Below are 14,393 nucleotides of genomic sequence, written 5' to 3' on the forward strand. Positions count from 1 at the left end.
CAATTTGGTTAATACAGAGGTTTATGAGGATCCAAAAGTTGGGAGTATTTTTGAGGAAGGCCACCCCTGGCATGAGGAAAGTGTGTTCTTGGTTGGGCACATTGCTGAGATGCTGTGAGTGGTGGATACCTGATGTGGAGCAGTGATAGCAGAACGTCTGAGTGACAGGGACATTTTCAAGGCTACCGAGGCTTCAGTGTCAGTTGGTCGAGTACTGAATGTTCCAACCAGTTGAGCAGTTTGGAGGGTTTATAACCACAGAGTTGCTCAGATTTTTTCCCCTCTGCTCTATCAGAGAGTGTGACATGAGATACCTGCTTTTGAATTGGGGGCGGAGACACTCTTATAGAAGGCAGAGGAAATAGGAGCCAAAGATCCAAACAGTAGGAATCAGGTCTCCTGCGTAACAGGCAAGGACTAGGGTTGTCCCAGGGTAAGGCTTTGGGGAAAATTCCAGCTGCCAGACTCACAGTGGTCTTTTAGATTCTTCCAACTAACATGGGAAAAGGAGGATGGGAGGCAGCTCAAGTCTTGGAGTAAAGGAAACTCAATCAGCTGAGGTGATTGTAGATATCAAGCAAAGACTCTAATGACTACCATACATGAGGACTAAATGGGACAGATGAAAGCACTAATGATGGCCCTATAGGTTTAGAGAAAGGGTATCATAATGGACACTTCTGAGCCTCTGAAAGGCAGAATACTGGAGGAAGTTGGAGGTGAAGGGGCTCTTGGCCAAGAAGAAATCCTGGCTATAGCATTCCTAAAGCTGAAGAGCATCAAGGAAAGAGGAAGTGAAGATGTTCTTGGAGTTTGAGCTATTTTCAACCCTCAAAACAGGAGGCTCAAGGTCTCCTAGAAGATCCCATCTTTGTCATCTGGAGGCAGAATCCTAGGAAGAGGGGCAGCCAAGAAAAGCATCAAGTCATAAATTCTGTTTGATGGTGAATTCACAAGTAGCAAGCACCCAAGCCACCCTCCATGACAGAAATCAAATGGGTCAGATGTGGTTTTAGTACTGATTGTGGGGCTCCAGTTCTTATGGAGATAAGGGAAGAGGTGAAAAATCTATAGTTATATGTTGGACCCTCACAGTGTTCAGGAGAGTTAGGTATATTGGTAGGGATCAAGTCTAGACTCTTTAAAGTGTTTATCAGAAGTATGCAGGGACAGAGCATCTGGGATGTTCTACCCTCATTCAGATGTGGAAGCCATAGGAAAATCAAGGCAAGGAAGAGCCAAAAATTCCCAACTTGTCTGCTTCCACTCTGGGTCCTCTATCTTAAAGCTTTAAGGAACAGTTTTCTCTCTCCAAGAATGGAGACTGACTGGGCTGAGGGTAAGTAATGAAAGCTAGAGGTTGGAAACCAAGGCTCTTTAGAAAACAGTGCAGGAAGCCTATATTGTCTGAGATGGATGATTTTTTAGATCATTTTGAAGACCTACTGATTAACTGCATCATCTTTGGGGTTCATACCCCATAGATTTCCTTTTGTGATAGTGAAGAAAAAAAAATCATGTAGGATCTGGGTTTGTGTGTATTTCTTGGCTCTGAATAGACAGTCCAAAATAGTCCAGCACACTGTGTTCCTTATACAGGATGGCTTAGCCACTTCCTATGGAGTCCATTGTTTCCAGCATTGGATGTCAGAGCAGGTATTATAAAATCCCTATGACTGTGGAGGACATAAACAGGGTGGATTTTATCTATTTTGTGTAGGTCTACCAAAATGAAGGGATGGTCATTTCAGTAACTCCTGTTACTGCTCAGAGGTTACTGGAGAACATGATTGGTCATGTGAATTTATCTGAAGTGTTTTATTTACTCATTTATATGTAATATTTATATATTCATTATGCATATACACACATATGTAAATTCTCCAAAACCTTGAGAAAGCATAAACAGTGGCTCTTCAACAGTAAAGTGTTTTTGGTCTGCCCATATTTTCTCTGAGAAACTGCCCCTCCTCCCCAGTTCTCAATCTATGTAGCTTGGGTGCAGCTGATCTCATACTCTGCTTCTAAGGGTGCCACATGACCTAGGCCCATCCAATTAGAACATTCCATCTTACTGGACTCGTGATTGGTTCAGGCGTGAGCATGTGACCCACGCTAGGCCAATGAGACTTAACCCCCAGAATTTTTCCACAATTCTGTGGAGAAACTTGCACTCTGCTGGATGGGGTTGTTAAGCAGATGGAATGTAGCCTGCAGCTGCTGGAGACTATCCTTGGCACCACCTGGGGAAACATCAGAGGGAATGAGAAATGAGAATGAATCTGGTTCCTGATAATGTTGTTTGAGCACCTTTACTTAGCTGTTTGTCAAGTAAGACTATGCTTTTATTTGGTTTAAGTTAGTTTTCTGTCACTTATACCTAAAAAAGTCATGCTATTACAATGGTGATACTAGACCATGTGGGAGATTTTACAACTTGAGTCATTTTTTTTTTATCTCAATAAAAGAGGATGGCATGTAATATCACATGGGGATAAACACAGGCCATGAGAAGATATCCATTATTAATAACTAGTCCCATCCTATCAAATATGGAAAACTAGTAATATTCACAATGTTTATGTTTATGAAAAACTCTTCCAGGGCTACACACATCTTTTGTTTTCTAACTCGGCATTATCAAGACAGACCCAGAGCACCAATTCAGAAGTCAGCTTAAAATCCAGAAGGAAATCAATTCTCTCACTCCCTTGACCCCTTGCTGGAGTCCATGGCCTTGGTAACCTTGGTGAGCTACTCAGTTCAGGCTTGTCCTAGCAATTGATCACCTGCATTGATATCAATTTTAAGGGCATCAGAGTAGGTACTATGTCAGAAAAATGAAGATGAGAGAGAGTTTATAGTTTTGTTAACTTTGCTTCCAGGGATGTCAAGTTACTTTGTCTAATAGTGAGGTACAACACTATTAAAAAAAGAATTCCTGGGGCAGGTGCCTGGGTGGGCCATTTGGTTAAGCGTTTTGGCTCAGGTCATGATCTCACAGTTTGTGAGTTAGAGCCCTGCATTGGGCTCTGAGCTGATAGTGCCGAGCCTGCTTGGGATTCTCTCTCTCTGCCCCTCCCTTGCTCACATTCTCTCTATCAAAATAAAGAAATAAACTTAAAAAAAAAAGAGTTCCTGGATCAAAAGTGGGAAATCACAGGTAAGTTCTGAGACAGAGCACGTGAGTCAGGTATTAGACTACATACACCTCACTTGCTCATTTGTTTCCCAGTGCTAGGCTAGTTGCTTCTGGCAACTGGCTATTATAGGCCTGTGAGCAGGCTGGTGCTTTCTCTTCACTAGCTATACTTAGGCCACTGAGAGTCAGGATCTGAAAGAGGTCTATCAGGAAGCCTTGGGTACCATGCTTATTATGGTAGCATTTGACTGTATAGTCCAGAGCAAATCATTACTACCCTAACTATGAATGTAGAGTTTGGAGAGAGAAGTGATGGGTAGGATCCAAGCCAAGTATATGTGTATGAGGGTTGTCCCCAAAGACAATGCTCAAAGTTTCCCAAGGGAGAGGACAAGAGCATCCTCCAAAGGAGATGGCTTCAAGTCCTGATTAATGGGGTTATACAGAAATTTGACATTTTTGGCTGCCTAGCATTTGAACACCCTTCCCATTTTGGAGGACTCCCAAATCAGATGGGAGGCGAGGCCCATAAACTCTAATATGATGTTGAGTGTGGTGCCAGAAGAGACAAGAATGAAATACAATGATGTTTTAGGATTTGGGGCTGCCCATTAAACTCAAAGTGGCTAACTGGAAGTATAATGTATGACCTGAAAGAGGGAGAGGAAGTCACAGAGATTGATCAAAATAACTTACCACTGGTGGGAGAACCTATGAAAAGAGATGCTTCCTTGTTTCTGGCCCACTTGGTAAGCATTAGGGTTCATGAGAAAGCCCTCTCAGGCACTACTACAGGCCCCTTCGGGAAGGAGTGAGAAAACTGGACAGTGGTTCAGAGGATAAAGGTAATGGCCTTAGTTAGGATTCTTGGGTTGCAAGTAGTAGTATCTAGTCAGACCCTGTTTAAACAAAGAATTCATACAAGGAACCCCTAATAGACCTGGGAAAGAGGAGGCCCAGGACAGGATCTAAAGGGCTCTAAGCCCACCTAGCCTCAGACAATGAGAAATCAGTGGAGTCAAGGAAATTTATTCATCCAGAGCCCTTACTTCCCTCTTCTTAATCATACTCTTGGAATTGTGCCCAAATGACCGCAAGAAATTTGTTTCAAGATCTGCATTGGGCCTTTTCCATGGATCTGTTCTCCTAAGGATAGACAGGAATGTCAGTGTCAATACCTTTAGACCACAGGGGTGGTAAAGGGATAGCTGTTTGTGGATCGATGGGAGAGGCTTGGACATATGCACAAGGGCCCTCTTCACAGTGCAGGGTGAAACCAGGGGTGGGAAGAGATGGGAGTCGGCTCTCTCCCAACTACCATGTTGTATCTGTCAGAACTCTAAGGACCCATGAATCCTGAATTTGAACTGGTCTTCCAAAAAAAGGTCTTCCAGAACCTTTGTATGAAAGTATATTTGTCAAGATAAGATGATTTAATATATTTTATTTAATTGTTTGTTAACTTGATTTATAACTTTCAAGTATTTTGACATATTTTACATGAGCCTCCATTTACATTCTTGCTCTGGGCCCTGCAAAGGTTACAGGTAAGCCTGTAACAGGGACAGGGACAAAGCTGGGTATTAGGGAGCCACAGACCCAAGAGATTGACCATTGCTTGCGTCCTTCCCATTCCTCATCCCTACCCCTTTCAGAGCATTTCCTTCATTTTTCTTCACTTTCTGAACACTGATTTCCTTTGAACTCAGCTCTCATAGTAGAGTGGCCACAGTCAGCTCCAGAGATTCTATGCTATAGGTCTAGACCCCTGGAGAGACCAGTCCCTGTTTGAGGTACTATTTCTAAATACTTAAAAAAAAATTTTTTTTAATGTTTATTTTTGAGAGAGAGAGAACACAAGCAGGGGAGGGGCAGAGAGAGAGGGAGACACAGAACCCAAAGCAGGCTCTAGGCTCTGAACCGTCAGCACAGAGGCCAATGAGGGGCTCAAACTCATGAACCGTGAGATCATGACCTGAGCTGAAGTTGGATGCTTAACCGACTGAGCCACCCAGATGCCCCTAAATACTTATGAAAGAAACTTTGATTCAGCCTGTGTCCCATCAACTATGGACAGGGGCAAGCAGGTCATGTACAAATTGGGAAGTAGAATATCATGGTGAACTGGGCAGAGGTATTAAAAGGTGTCCATTAAAATGAGGCAATTGACCAACCACCCTGGGTCATTAATCCACTCACACCCTTAGGTCTTAACCCATAAACAGTGCTCTTGGGGCTGGTTGATCCACCCAATGGAGTCCTGGTAGTGAGTGAATCATCTGCAGAAGCAGAGGAGAATACTACCAATAAAGGGAAAGATTCTCAACCAGAAAGGTTGTAATCTCATTTTGCAGTGATCTATTAAAAAAAATTTTTTTTAATGTTTATTTATTTTTGAGACATACAGAGACAGAATAAGAGTGGGTTAGGGGCAGAGAGAGAGACACAGAGTCTGAATCAGGCTCCAGTCTCCAAGCTGTCAGCACAGAGCCCAATGCGAGGTCCAACTCACGAGCTGTAAGATCATTACCTGAGCCGAAGTCAGACACTCAACTGACTGAGCCACCCAGGCACCCCTGCAGTGATCTATTTTTTAGAATAGGGATATACTGGTTACCTAATCATCAAGTGTGGCCTTTTCTATCCTCTAAATGTCTCTCAGATATACACAGGGCTCTCCACCTTTTTGCCTACATTGTTTCAATAGTATTTTGTCTTCAAATGTTTTTAGAGACTGCCCCTTTATCTTCTTTTCTTCTCTTTTCTTTTCTTTTCTTTTCTTTTCTTTTCTTTTCTTTTCTTTTCCTTTCTTTCTTTCTTCCTTCCGAGAGTGAAGGAGAGCACGCGCAAACCTTAAGCAGGCTCCATGCCCAGCGCCCAGCTTAGAACCCAACAAGATCTCCCATATGACCATGAGATCTTGACCTGAGCTGAAATCAAGAGTTGGCACTTAACCTACTGAGCCACCCAGATGCCCCCAGAGTCTTCCCCTTTTACTATGCAATCTATGATGATTCTCAGGTGCAAATCTGACTGTGCCACTTCTCTGCTTAACTCTTTAATGTCCAATGCCTTACCCCCTTTCTCCCTTGCTTTGAGCACACATGCCTTATCTTGGTTTACAAGACTCTTTATGCTTACCTTGTAGCTTCATCGCTCACCATCTTCTTCAATCTTAGACCAGCCTGCACAATTTTCAGTGCGTTTAAGAGACATATGCTCTCTTCTGGGCCTTTACACGTGCTGTTCTCTCTGTTGGCCCGTATTTCTGGTCCTGTCATCTAACTAGAAAAGGAGTTAAGATATGATGATTTTGGAGGTATTTTGGGGACATCCAAAAGTAGGCATTTGGATAGATAGGAGATGGACAAGAATGTTACTTTAGGAGGCTAAAGAGGGTGGCATCCAGAGGCCAGAATGGGTGATCAACTTTCTACTGGAGGAAAGACAGGCCTCCTCAGAGAGGGGGAAGCAAGGATGGGTCCAGTTTATAGGCTCTGGAGGGGATTTAAGGGGTGGAAGGCATTATGCCTGTTGGTCTCTGTGGAGTAAAAGGCCAGCTCAAATTTACTGATCTGAGGATGGAGGGCGGTCATTTGAGATGAGGAGTGAAGGGTTGGAATGTCAGAGGAAGCAGATCCAGGATAAGCAAAAGGAATCCCAGTTATCACCAGAGATCAGCCCAGAGTAAAGTCGGTAAATTTGGTTTTTCTTTACCAAAGCCTAGCTGCCTGCGTATAAGAGCAGACGGAGGACTCTTGTTTTGGTCTAGGATTTGGCTTTGGCAGGATGACTTCTTTGGAAGGACAGAAGGGTGGCACAGTTAAAGGAACTGGGAGAAAATGGTTACAAATATCTACCTTGGGGTTGGGACTGTGGTTTCTAGTACTGGACCTAGTCTATGACAAAATTTCATCAGTTTGAGCACCATGTTTAGTTTAAGGTGACTTAGAGTTATCTGGGAAAGATGCTCTTTTATTTTGAAATTATATTCTCCCTACATCTTGATATTAAAATGTTTTAAAAAATTAAATTATGGTGGGTGTATTAGTTTCTTAGGGCAGCCATAATGAGTTACCACAAACCAGGTGGCTTAAAGCAACAGATATCCTCTCACAGTTTTGGAAGTTAGAAGTCTGAAAGTCTGATTGTAGGCAATTGTTGGTGTTTATTGGCTTGTAGATGTATCCCTCCAATCTCTGCCTTTGTCTTCATCTTGCCTTCCCCTCTGTGTCTGGGTCTCAAATCTTCCTCTGCCTTTCTTTTTTTGTTTGTTTGTTTGTTTTTAAGTTTATTTATTTATTTTGAGAGAGAGAGAGCATGTGCGTGTATGCTCACGCAGGGGTGGGGCAGAGAGGGAGAGGGAGAATCCCAAGCAGCCTCCCCACTGGCATCTCAGAGCCCGACATGGGGCTTGATCCCACCAACTGAGAGATCATGACCCAAGCCGAAATCAAGAGTTGGATGTTCAACTGACTGAGCCACCCAGGCGCCTCCTCTGCCTTTCATTATAAGGACACCTGCCTTTGGATCTAGGGCCCACCTAAATCCAGGATGCTCTCATCTCAAAATCTTTTTTAATTTATTTTTTATTTTTTAAAGTTCATTTATTATTTTTCTCAGAGAGAGAGTGTGTGCGGGGGGGGGGGGGGGGGGCGGGGGCGCGGGATTCAGGGAGAGAGGGAGGCAGAAAATCCCAAGCAGCCTCTGTAATGTCAGCACAGAGCCCAATGCGAGGCTGGAACTCATGAATCATGAGATCATGACCTGAGCTGAAACCAAAAGTTGGAAGCTTAATTGACTGAGCCACCCAGGTGCCCCTCAAAATCTTTTTTTATTTTTAATTTTATTGTAAAGAGTGTGTGAGCCAATTGGGGAGGGGCAGAGGGTTAGAGAGAGAATCTCAAGCTGGCTCCACACTCAGCATGAGCCTGACACATGGCTCAATCCCATGAACCGTGTGATCATCACCTGAGCCGAAATCAAGAGTCTGATGCTCAACCAAGTGAGCCACCCAGGAGCTCCTTGTCTCAAAATCTTTAATTTATATCTGCAAAGACACTTTTCCTAAATAAGGTCACATTCAGAGCTTCTGAAGGGTTAGGATTTGTATATATCATTTCTGGGGGCCACTGTTCAACTCACTACAGTGGTATTAGATGGTAATTATTTTCCCTCATGTCTGTGCTTGAAAAAAAAAAGAGGTGGAGGAAGGTCAGAGAGTGGCATCACTAGAGTTGAGATTTCAAAGAGAGAGCGGTTCATGGGTATAGTATTGTCTGGTTCTTGTTTGCAGATTTCTGGGGGAACTCAGGAGAAACACCAACCACAGGCCCTGTGTTAGGGTAGGATAATGGGCCAGATTTCTCCATTGTCCTGAAAAAGAAGACAAGGAACAGATTTGAGTTGTGGTTAGGGAACACAAGCCAGCAGTCCATGCTATAAGTACAGAATCAGTGAGGAGTGTGAAGTTAAGACTCAGAAGTCCAGGAGGTCAGGAAGAGGCTAGGAAACAGAGTGAACTTGTTGGAGAGGAAACCTGATGGAGAGGGTAAATAAAGGATGCTATCTTGCCCTGATCTTACAGCCTCAGGGCGTTAGCCAGTTTGAAAGCATAGGGGTCAATGAAACTGTTACTGCTTTTTCACTTGAGCCTCTTACTCAGTGGTGGGCTCATCAAGGACAGGAATAGTGTCTTACTGAGCACTCAGCACAAGGTCTAGCCCATGAAGGGTCTGGTTGAACTGAACTGAAAGGGCTTGTCATTTTGGAGAGTTCTTCCCTTCTATCTTTAACATTTGATAAATCTACTTTAACTGTAACTACCATATTACACACTTGGTGTATGTGATGACCAATTACATTTTTTTTTGTTTACAATAAGAAAATATGTTGATTTTGAATACATACCCCCAGCACCTTAGGTACCTTTACTTAGCCCCAACATTACATAATTTAGAATTTCACAAATTGGCATCAAGAGGGGAGAAACACGATCCTGAATGATTTTGGGCAATAACAGTGATCCTCACTGAGTGCCTCCTTTGCAAGAAGCATAAGATGAGCAGAGCACAAGGTAGTCCCTATCCTTGAATGAAAAGAATTTCACTGTGGGTGTATCATTTTTCAAATTCCCAGAGCTGAAGATATAAATGATGAGGTCTTTCACATTCTATACTTGTACTTTTCTTACTCAGTGGTGATCCTTAAGCCCCAGAGGCTGCATCATTTTCTCAGATTTCAAGGATGATGCTCCCGTAAATGTGTCAGAGGAGGATGCAGGAGGCCTTGTTTTAACACATCGATTTTATAAAATACTTCTAGAGGATGCTTGTGACTTTATTGTTCATAGAAGCAAAGAAAAATGCTATTAGTTGTTGATTTAAAAAAATTTTTTTAAACCAAAATGTCCAAAACAGGAACTGGACTGATTTTGCCCTCTAACAATGAAACATATAAGACAGTTTAGATTTGAGACCTGTGGAATTATAGGGTAATTATTGTACATTCCAGAAGGGAGGCACGAACTGCAAATTGTTCCAAACTATTGAAATCATGGCCACAGGAAGTGAGCATACTTTAAAAACCCTATATGGTGTTACATTTCAGAAATGAGCTGGGTTGGAAAGTGAAACCAGCTTCTCTTCTCGCTGCTGAGTTTTCCTGAATTTCTTACAAGCTGCTTGGAATTTTGCAAACAATTCACAGCTGATAAAATAAAAGAGCAGCAGAACTGAGTGTCTGTGGTGAAGACCCTAGAGGCAGCCAGCAGGAGAGAAGGGTCACTATCTGCCTCCTGGATTTCTGTAACCAAAAACTGTACAATTTTTAAATTTTCTTTTTGTCCTCTTAAATAAACGGGAATCAGCTGAAGACCTAATCCTTTCTGATTATCAGGGTAACCTGAACTTAGACTGCCCCAGAAACTTCTTAGAGAGTTTAGTTTCTACAATTTTTGTTTATTTGCTCAAAGAACATTCACTGGCTACCCACTGTGTGCCAGGCCTGATATTTGGCACTAATGATTCAAGAACACGTTCTCCACCCATGAAGATCTCCCTCATGGTGGGGGAGAGATAGATCTAGAAAAAGACATTTTGAACATGATGTGCCAAGGGCTGTGCAGAGGCTGGTACAGGGGGCTGCATAAGCAGAGTCTGCACGATCAGATGCATGGAAGTGGGAGTTTGCCACTTGACAGTGGAGTGTGTTTTGTGAGGAGAAATTTCTCCTGTTCTGAGGACTTCAGTACTTCAGTATGATTAGTCTTAGGAGTGACAGGATAGAACTGTGTGAGAAGAGATGGAAGAGCTAGACAGGGGCTAGATCATCAAAGCCTTGAATGCCAGTCTGAGAGATTCAAAATTTAGCCTATAGGCAAAAGGAATCACGGCAGGGTTTGTGCAAGGAAGTAGTATGTTCAGATTTTTTAGAGCCATCATTCTGCGCAGAGTATGGACTGGAGGAGGACAAGACAGGGAGATTATGAGGAGGTTGTTGCAATCTGATCAAAGATGATGAGGGACTCTTTGGTGACCTGATATTTGGGTCAGCTTTCACTGAAACGTTTTCAGGCTTGGAGCTAATGCTACAGATTTGGAAAACAGAAACAAACAGACCAAATGTTTAAAGCAGGTGTATATAAGTTTGGGACAGCTCAAATGTCACCTCCTTGATGTTATTACCTGCATGTGGGGAGAGATCATCACTGTTTTGGAGGCTCACATAGCACTTTGTCAATTTCTCTATTATAGCCTTACATGCCTATAATTATTCCTTTGTTGGCCCCTCCTCTGTGAGCTCTGGACTCAATGTTAGACACTCTGTCTTATTCATTTTTGTATCCCCAGTGTTTAGAAGCATCCATTAACACTTGCCAAGTGAATGAAAAGGAGAGGCAAGCTGTGGTACAGTGGAAAAGGTACTTACCTGGCTGTTGGGACCTGGGGCTCTAATACTGGCTCTGCTACTAAGTACCTGAGTGGCTTTGAACAAGTCCCCTCACTGCTCTGGGTCTCAATTTCCTCATCTGTAAAATGAGAATAAAAATACAACCCTCTTCCTCAGGGTTATGGAGATTAAATGAGGTAACAGAACTCACCAGCTGCCTGCCCTGTTTGTGCCCTGCCCTTGTCAAACAGCCTAGACTATTGTTCCTGTCATTTGGATCTCATTTGCTCTCTCTCTCCTGGTGAGAGCTGAGCTGAAAGCTGTTGCCTTGATGGAGGGGAAGTTTAGGGCAGCAGCATGCGGATCATCCAGGTGACCCCTGTGTTGCTGGAAGGGCAGATGACAAAAAGAGGGGAGCATGTTAGGCTAGAGAGAGAGATCTGATTTTTTGTGACCCCTAAACCTGTGGGAGGACCCAAAGTAGGGTGAGGGAGGCAGAGAAGATCGTTATCATGTGCTGAGGGGTCTGAGGAAGCCCTCTAACAGTGCCCCCTAAGCCCAGGAGTTTAGCAGGATCTGGAGGAATGCCACTTCCATGAAGACCATTTATTCATCCAATGTTACAATTTTTCAGTGCCTTGGGATGATGTAATTAACAGTATCAGAGATTTTCTTTTTTCTTTCCTTTTTAAAAAAAGTTTTATTTAAATTGCAGTTAGTGAACATACAGTGTAATATTAGTTTCAGGTGTACAATATAGTGATTCAACACTTACCTACATCACCACAAGCGCACTCCTTAATCCCCATCACATAGTTTGGGATGTACAAGAGAGGTAAAAAATTGCAAAAGCAAGTAAAGGAATACCATTCTGAAAAAAATGGAAAATCATGATTGTAGACACTACCATCTCAAGAGATGACTATCAATTCTCAAGTGAGAGGTCTTTCTAGAAGATACACTAGCATTGTTTGCATTATAAAGCCAAACTTTCCTGGGCACCTGGCTGGCTCTCTCTTGGAACAGCACGCAACTCTTGATCTCAGGGTTGTGAGTTTGAGCCCCACATAGGGTGTAGAGATTACAAAAAATAAGCTAAAAAAAATAAATAAATAAAGGCAAACTTTACCATCAAATCTTGCTGTATCCCAACTTACAAGGCATGTGGTTCAGGAGGTCCTTGAATCTGCAACTGATGATTTGTGGAGTTGTCTTGGAACTCCATTTATTGAGTTTATTTAGCTGTATGGACTTGGCCTTATCATAAGACATTTGACCAAGAAACATGATGAGAGGGCAGGGGGAAAGAAGAGAGGGATTGAGGCCTGTGATCCTTCCCTAAAGGCTCAAGTCAGTCCTGGTGTTAAAGCTAGTGACGTTAAAAAAATAATAAAAGTGTGTTTCCATTTTGCAAGGCTTTTAAAAAAATATTGTGTGCTCAGATGGCACCTTTAATCACGAAGAACTTTTGGCTGAGTTCCAGGCTGATTCTGCTGGCACAGAGAGCTCTGAGATCATACCCTATATTCAGTGCACAAGAGAAATATTTCATCCATCTCTGAAATAAAGAGGGGGGAAATGGAGCATATTTGAACAGTTTGATAGCAAGACCATACCAGGGTGAAAAGTGAAGGACACCCTATCTATTTGGAGTTACAGAAAGGTACTATTAATTCTAAGTAGTTAAGTGGCATTTTTGTTTTCATTCTTAGTGTTTCAGAATAAGCTAAGAAGCTTGTATAAATCTGAAGGCAATCTCCTACTTCATATAAATCTCCTATATATAAATAAAGGCATACAGATTTTGTGATTTATCTAAGACTACTTTAAATTAAAAAAAGAAAGGAGGGAGGCAAAGGGGAAAAAAAATCCCAAAGTAGCAGGTTGTGACCCAGGAGTTTGAGCTCTTAGAGCTGAATTTAATCCACGCCCAGGCCAAATATAATTCTCCAGGATGGAAACGGTCCAGGACACCAGAGCTAACATTCTCTACCTTTGCCAAAGAGCCTGAGGCGGTTTGATGACATGCAGTCAGAACCTCACTTTTATTTCTCAACTGAAGGAAAGTAAGGCCAGCATCATATGACAGGCACTTCCCACCATGACAGGGCACTGATTCAAGCCCATCCAAAGGAAATGTGTTTCCCCTTGATTCATCGTTGCTTCTTGCATCACTGTTATTTTTTGGAGGTCTCCTATTCAAAGCTTTATTTGTTGGATAGTTGGAGCATATAATTTTAGGTGGCAAGGTTGAATCAAGCCTTACTCTGTGTGCCAGTGTTGAGGACCAGATTATACACTGTGCTGCTTTACTACATCTCTCAAAGTCTTAGCTGTGGGAAAGGTTGGGTGATTGCTCTGCATATTAAAAATTGAAACCCCACCACTAAATGATGAAAAATGGTCCAAGCAAAAACTGCTGTGGACATCTGAAAGCCATTATCTTTTCCACACTTCCTCTCTTCACCTTCATTTTGTTTGGGAATGCACAGGGACACCCGTGAACAAAAATAAACCAACTTGCCCTTGACTGATTGTTCTGCCTTTTGAGTTATCACATGTGAGTACTTCTGGCTCCCAGATATGGTGAAGTAAAGAGACTGCTGGGAAGCCAGCCACAAATTAGAGTTGATCTTCCAGTATCTTCTACCTAGAAAAATGGTTCAGGACATTCAAATTAACAACATGCCCTGCCCCAAAGTTGATCTGGCTTCTGAATCATGTTTGGGATTTCAGAAACGTGAAAAAGAAAGCATGTAAGAATGTTGATGTCTTTTGTTAGTTCAACCTTGTCCATTTAGTCTTACTAGCCCTTTTTTAATCCAAGACTCTATACAGAGCCTATACATATTTTGACTGCTTCCGGGAACTGTCTCAACTTAGAGCACCGTTAGGGAAGGCAGAATCACTTTAGGAGGTAGAGGGTGAAACGTGGCAACTTTTCGACAGGAATGAATCAATATAGCAGAGCCATTCAGGGTAGGAGGTTTTGCTAGGGCTTAAAGCGGGTTGTCAACCCAAACACAATGGGCTTTGTTACTCCTGTGTAAAGAGGAAATGGAACAGTTTTTGGCCTCCCCAGACTGTATTGTACGGTATGCAGGATGGCAATTCCAAGCATAACCTTTAGGAGACACAAATCTGCTTTTGGCTATTCAGTGTTCCCCAGCAAGTTATTTAGCTGTCTCTGAAATGCATGGAAATAGTCACAGTTTTTCATAGTCTATCATAGTTTTAAGTTTGGGGAAGGGACTCGGTGTATGTGGAAGGGGGTCTGTCAGGGAAACAGAATAAAGCCTTTTTGGCTGGGGATTCTAACACCTGTGATTTGTCTTAAATCACAGACGCACTGTAATTTCAA

At 42.6% G+C, this 14,393-nt stretch overlaps 1 protein-coding gene across 1 annotated transcript in view; it reads left to right on the forward strand.

Annotated features, from left to right (window-relative positions):
* The first annotated feature begins 2,234 nt into the window (after window positions 1-2,234).
* Window positions 2,235-14,393, forward strand: part of PIK3R3 (phosphoinositide-3-kinase regulatory subunit 3) — a 151,992-nt gene continuing 139,833 nt past the window's right edge. Inside the window, exon 1 of the mRNA XM_047869669.1 lies at window positions 2,235-2,331. The gene's annotated coding sequence lies outside the window, so the exon portion shown is untranslated. The remainder of the gene's footprint in view (window positions 2,332-14,393) is intronic.

This window comes from Prionailurus viverrinus, chromosome C1 (assembly GCF_022837055.1).
Source record: "Prionailurus viverrinus isolate Anna chromosome C1, UM_Priviv_1.0, whole genome shotgun sequence".
NCBI classification, from domain to species: Eukaryota; Metazoa; Chordata; class Mammalia; order Carnivora; family Felidae; genus Prionailurus; species Prionailurus viverrinus.